The sequence below is a fragment of the Panthera leo genome, chromosome A3, assembly GCF_018350215.1.
Source record: "Panthera leo isolate Ple1 chromosome A3, P.leo_Ple1_pat1.1, whole genome shotgun sequence".
Lineage (NCBI taxonomy): Eukaryota > Metazoa > Chordata > Mammalia > Carnivora > Felidae > Panthera > Panthera leo.
The window spans coordinates 132,067,028-132,073,900 of record NC_056681.1 but is presented as its reverse complement, the minus strand read 5'-3'; the positions used below and the strand labels follow the sequence as shown (position 1 = coordinate 132,073,900).

General features: G+C 41.3%; 1 protein-coding gene across 1 annotated transcript in view; it reads right to left on the bottom strand.

Moving 5' to 3' along the window:
• NOL10 (nucleolar protein 10) overlaps positions 1–6,873 on the bottom strand; it is an 88,009-nt gene that overhangs the window by 28,959 nt on the left and 52,177 nt on the right. The window lies entirely within an intron of this gene.

The window sequence follows — 6,873 nt, the reverse complement described above, 5'->3', positions numbered from 1 at the left end:
TGGGGGCTGCAATAAACGGCAGGCTGGGACCCCGAAAAGCACGTACAGAGGGACTTCAGGTGGGAGCGAACTCCTGAGTAAGCTGGGAAAATCGTGAGCCCCTTCAAGAGAGAGCTTGGGCACTTACGCTCCAGGGTATGTGCGTCCCATCATTCATAAAGCAAACGCATAAAGCGAAAGCTCTGCCATCTGCTGGAGTAGAACCTGAGACGGGAAACTTCTCTCTTCTTTTAGACAGAAAGAATGCACCCTATGGTCGCTTTTCCAGAATATGATCCCCAAGACACGGTCCTCTTGGGAGGGTAGGAACTTCATCTGTTCTAAATGCTGAATTTCGAGTACCTAGAATACTGCCTGCCAAGTAGTACTGTTTTCAATACATATTTCACAAATACATCTATTCTTACATCGTGTATGAATGTGTTCGTGAATTCCACGTGCACAAAGTACTGAGACGTAAAGGGTCCTGGGGCGCCTAGGTGGCTCAGTCGGTTAAGCATCTGACTTCAGCTCAGGTCATGATCTCACAGCTCGTGAGCTCAAGCCCCGCGTCGGGCTCGGTGCTGACGGCTCAGAGCCTGGAGCTGCTTTGGATTCTGTCTCCCTCTCTCTCTGTCCCTTCCCCCCTTGCACTCTGTCTCTTTCTCTCTCTTAATTATAAATAAACATGTAAAAAAATTAAAAAGAAAAAAGACTTAAAGGGTCCTGTTCGGCACGAGTATTTTTTAAATTGTTTAATTTTCCTTATTCAGAAAAAAAAAAAAAACACTCAAATACTTCTCCATAAAACTACTGGATGTGAGAACACTTTTTGGTGAAAGTCAGACTATTTTGCCTCCTATGCGAGGGGGCGATGGTTACCAAATAACCTCATAATAAAGCAGTTTCACCTTTAAAAACCTTCAATCAGTGATAAACATGGGCTTCAAAGACAGTAAGATTATACTGTGCTAACCGACTCTTCTGGAGGGAGGGTGGTGAAGGGCAGGAGTATCAAAATATCATCCCAGATCTGAACTTATTTTCACAAAAGTCCTTTTTTATAATGTTCCACGACATTCATCTTGATTAGTTAACTGGATTCTGATGGAATTGTTCTACACGGCCTCTCGGGACAGATCTGGTTACGGTAAATCAACTCTGCAATCAAATTCGTGGCCATTAAATTTTACAGGAGGAAATATTTCCATCAAAAACAAAATTTAATCGGGTGGGTTGATTTTATTAATCACATTTCCCTAGTTCCTCTTCAGGAAAAAAACAAAACAAAACCATCAGAACAACCATAACAAAGTTGAAATTAATGATTTAACTGGCATTAAACTGCAGGTCTACCTAAATCACAGCTCTCCTCAAAGGTCTACCATTAGTTTGTAAAAGCAGCAGTTGGCTTTTGGAGGACTTAACCATATGCACAACTCTCCGGGGTACCCATAATGACCACAATGTTAATTAATGTGTAAAAAGTCCTTGCTTTCACTCAAAATATGTTAAGCCTTCAATTAATCCTTAAAAATATATTCATTCACTTCCTACATTTCAGGCTTTCCAACTTGAAGAAAGCTTCCTTTTTAACCACTGGTGTCCTATTACTACTCTATGTATCGAAACTTCTAGGTTTTCTGTACTGTCGTTAGACTGCTATATTCCATACTTCCGCCACAGCGGATTATTGCTTGCTTACCTACATTTTTATGCACCTTAAGAGTTTTGTTTCAGAAAGCTGGTGAAGACTGTTCTATTTTGAACTTCTGTTATCTGTTAATGAACTCCTACTTTGAATTTGTAAGAATCTCCTAAAGTCACAAGTCAATACAGCAGAGAACCGGAAAGGGACTCTGTGAGCTATTAAGGGACACTGTGGGTCCCTCAGCAACTTTAATGACCATCTTATCAATGAATCTAAACAGAAACATGTGGTCCTCCTGAATGGGAAACAATCTTGATCAACATGCCCTGGGAAGGCCTCAACTCCAATGCAGCCAAGTACCTGCTTGCTCTCATCCACGTGGGCAAGAAGAACTGATTTTAAAGTACGTGAAAACACACGCTACGTGCCCAAGATCATCTGTCTCTACAACTACGAAATTCCTTTAAGACGTTACTTATATAAGCTCAATTTTAAAATTCAAAGTTCTCGTGGGGCGCCTGGGTGGCTCAGTCCGTTAAGCTCCGACTTCGGCTCAGGTCTATGATCTCATGGTTTATGAATTCGACACCTGCGTCGGGCTCTGTGCTGACGGCTCAGACTCTGGAGCCTGTTTCGGATTCTGGGTCTCCCTCTCTGCTCCTCCCCTGCTCACACTCTCTCTCAAAAATAAACATTAAAATTCGAAGTTCTCATATATTCAGGTAGTGGACAAAAATGACAGAGTGGGGAGAAAAGAGAATGGATTATTAAAATTCTTATGGAGTTGACAGAAGAGGGCCCTCCCACACCCTGCTTACGAAAAATCACTGTGTCACACGCATCCCAAAGCTGGGTTGGGGCAGAAATGAAGATTGAGAGTTTTCTAAAGGGGTGGTTTTTAACAGATTAAGGACAGTTAAAATAACAACAACAAAGTATTATTCCTATTATTAGAGACAAAGAGCCAAACTAGTAGGTCAGTATAAATCTCATCATTTTTTCCATCTACTTACAAAGCTACTGAGCACAACTAATCTCATCATCTTCCTACTGTCAAATGGTAAGAAAATAACTGATAACGGCAGTTAAATTTGAAATTCTTTTATGTTTATTTCAAGTTTTATACTTAAGTTCCAATTAGTTAACATCTACTGTAATATTAGTTTTAGGAAGAGAATTTAGTGATTCATCGCTTACACTTAACGCTCAGTGCCATCGTAAGTGCCCTCCCTAAGGCCCATCACCCATCTAGCCCATCCCCCACTCCCACCCTCCAACAACCCTCAGTCTGTTCTCTTTTATGGTGTCTCTCTTCTGCCCCTCACCCCACGTTCGTCTGTTTCGTTTCCTAAATTCCGCATGAGTGAAATCATATATTTGTCTTTCTCTGACTTATCTCGTTTAGCATAATACACTTTAGTTCATCCACGTGGTTGCAAATGGCAAGATTTCATGCTTTCCTTATGCCTGAGTAATAGTCCATTGTGTAGAGATACGTGTTCCTTATCCATTCATCGGGTGCTGGACATTGAGGCTCTCTCCGTAATTTAGTTCTTATAGATAATGCTGCGAGAAACATTGGGGGGCGCGTGTCCCTTCAATTCAGTATTTTCGTATCATTTGGGTAAATACCTAGTGGTGCAATTGCTGCATCATAGGGTAGTTTTACTTTCAACTTTCGGGGGAGACTCCAGCGTTCTCCCGTACGGCTGCACCAGTTTCCACTGCCACCGACAGTGCACGAGGGGTCCCCCTTCTCCACATCCTCGCCAACACCTGTTGTTCCCTGTGTTGTTCAGTTCAGCCATTCTGACAGGTGTGAGGTCGTATCTCGTTGATCGTTTTTCCCTGAAATTAGTATCTTGAATTTCTAATGATTTAAAAAAACCTTTAGCAACTGAGAAAATTCTTAATTACTCTACTTGGGAGAACTATACCACAGACAGTAAATAACTCTGAACCAAAACGGGCTTATAAGCTGGGAGACTTCAACTGACATTAGCACACACAGAAGTACAGGATGCACCCCAGCACAAACAGTTGATTTTTAAAAATATTCTGTTCCAGAATTCTCAGAATGCACTGCAGCATAGCGTGAAGTAGGGTATCTTTTAATGATAACTGGAAAAAGAATCATGATAGTATAAGAGAGCATCACATCACATGGAAAAATGACTTAAGTATATTGTTACGAGAATAACACTAGCTCCAATAAATGTCAGGAGGTAGATCTTAATTCATTTTTCATTCGTCACGTATTTACTGAGTTCCATGCTTATTATGTTCCAGTCCATAAAAACAGGTAGCAGGGCACTTGGGTGGCTCTGTCAGTTAAGTGTCTGGCTTTGGCCCAGGTCATGATCTCACAGTTCCTGAGTCTGAGCCCCCCATCGGCTTCTCCCCTGTCAGCACAGAGCCCGCTACGATCCTTCATCCTCCCACTCACTTTCTGCGCCTTCCCTGCTCACTCTGCCAAAAATAATTCAAAAATTAAAAAACAGAAACAACAATCAGGGAGCGAAATAAAACCCCACAGGAAAGGAGTTTCACACATAACAATACTTATGTGGAAGGACTAGGTGATTCTCAATTTCCTCAGCCTCATTCATTCATTCAAAAGGTTGAGTGAGCATTTACCAAAGGTCAAGTGCCAAATGTCAGATATAAGTAAAACGAGTTTGGAAACCAATGAAATACAACATATAAATGTGACTGGCATCATAGCAGAGAGATTTTCAAATGGTGTTGGGGAGCCCTTCCTTTACTGAGGCAGGAACTGAAGATAGCTTTTAAGAAGCCCTCTGAGCTAGGCCTTGAAAAATTCGATGAGGTTATTACATGTCCAGTAAAACTTAACTAACGTGTGCAATATTTTAAATTCAATGCTACCAAAATTAATATATATTTTATGCATTATATAAAAGATGCCTAGTTAGAATTATCGGTTTACCTTTTAGTGACCTTATACTACTTTAATCCTTGAACCTCAATTTAAACTCTATCTTATAATGACACCACTGAATAGATAAGCACTACACTTACAAGCAACAATGGAGAGTGTGAATACACAACAATTTTACTGCCTAACAACCAAAAGTAAATTATCTATTAGAAGATTCTGTCAGAGAACTGTTTTCAGGACATTCTAAAGTACATATAAATAGCAGTTTCTGGAACTAGAGCAATGATGAAAATCCTATCAAGAACAGCAAAAATAACAATCACTTTAGCAAACAGAGAGTTTCTTCATCCCCCTTTAAGAATTTTAAGTCGCATTTAACCAGAAATCTGTTATGAGGCCGTCACTCTTTATCAGAAACTACTGGGTCCAGAAAGAACTTGAAGTTCAGATTTTTTGTGCATTTGAAAAAGGTAATGTGGTACGCATACCGTATGTTATATAAAATCTTTGGTGAGGTCTGGGTCAACGGTCCATATTCAGACACATTGCTATCTCTGCAGCAAAATCCATACATATTCATACCAGTGATATGGGATAAAAAAAAAAAAAAAAAGCCTCATCATTACATGGCAGGTTTGAGTCTCGATGAAGCAAGTCGAGTCAGGTTTTCCCACCAATGAATTATAAAAAAATTTTCAGGGGTTCATGGACCGCAGAACCGTGGATCAGAGAAAACAGAGGTATGCTGTACTATAGATAAAATGATAAATAAATACATAAATAATATTATGATGGTTAATTTTTCGAGCTGCATAGCCTGCATCTCTAGGGGCAGAATGGGATTTTGCCAACTAAGACCGACTATTCAAAACGTACACTTAAAGGAAAATTTCCTTTCCAACTTTTCCTGCATTACTGGTTGAAAGGCACCACCGGCACCAGCATGTATTTTCAAATTCTGACAGCTGGGGCTTAATAATAACCGACGGTAAGCCCAAAACCAGAGAGACAGCTGGGTGAGCCGAGGGAGTGGCCATGCATTTAAGCATGTAATTGCATTTGCAACATAATGAGCTGCCTAATTGCATACCCAAGTTTACATGCATTTGCGTGAGTGATTATGAGTCACTTACAGGTACTCATAGTGCTTTGTCCTCTCCTTCCTAAAAATCAGATGAGCAAAGGAGCAGTTGAATTTCAACATTTTAAAAGGTTGATTTCCAAAAGGAGAAAAATTATTACCTGCCATGATTTGCATTTTGAGTTAGTTTTTGAAAAAGCAGTTTAGACACTGGAAGGAAATGAGAAGAGAATAAGGCCAGGCGGAACAAATACGTCACATTGCTCATGCCGCAGTCTACTCACTATTAGCCAACCAAACCGACAGTCGGTCTCTGTATGAGAGGCTCTGGGAGTACAGACAAGCATGATACGGAAGGCCTGTCACACCCCACGGCTGGGGGAGACGGGATACCCCAAGCAAATATTTAAATACAAAATTAAGACCGATAGTGACAACAACCGGGATTTGCTAATAACGACATGCTTTTGTCTCCTCTCCCTCCCAAGCTTAGTTAAAATTCACAGTCCATCAATATAAAAAGGCATTAACCTTCAAGGACAAAAAGAACAAAAGAAGAAAACGCAGCAGTCGAGGGATTTAACGTGGTAAATGCTGGGGGCCTACAGAGGCAGAGAACAGAAAAAGGGGAGTAAATTCTTCCCTGGAGTCCTTGAGACCCAGGACTTCATCTGGGAAACTAGGTCTGAATGGAGGGGAGGCGATGGACACGACGAACGCCTACGTTCCCACCAGCCCTTAGGAGACCAGAGGATGATTCTCTGGAGAGAGAGAGGCGGAGACAGCTCCATAAGAGAGGGCAGCAGGCGTGGAGACTTGACTGTGGGGCTGAAATCACTTCATTAGGCGGCAGTCTGCATGTCCACCAGTGGGACCCTCAGCTCTTTTCTCATCTTCCAGAAAACCAAAAGCCACCGATGTGGTGCTGCTGCCAGCCTGAGCCCCCCATGTTCCCATAAAGAAACTGGGGATGCTCCAATGTCTATAGCAGCACGATCAACAACAGCCAAAGTATGGAAAGAGCCCAAATGTCCATTGACCGATGAATGGATAAAGAAGATGTGGTCTATATATGCAATGGAGTATGACTCGGCAATCAAAAAGAATGAAATGTTGCCATTTGCAACTACCTGGATGGAACCGGAGGGTATTATGCTAAGTGAAATTAGTCAGAGAACAAAGACAAATATCCTGTGACTTCACTCATCTGAGGACTTTAAGGCACAGAACAGATGAATACAAGGGAAGGGAAACGAAAAT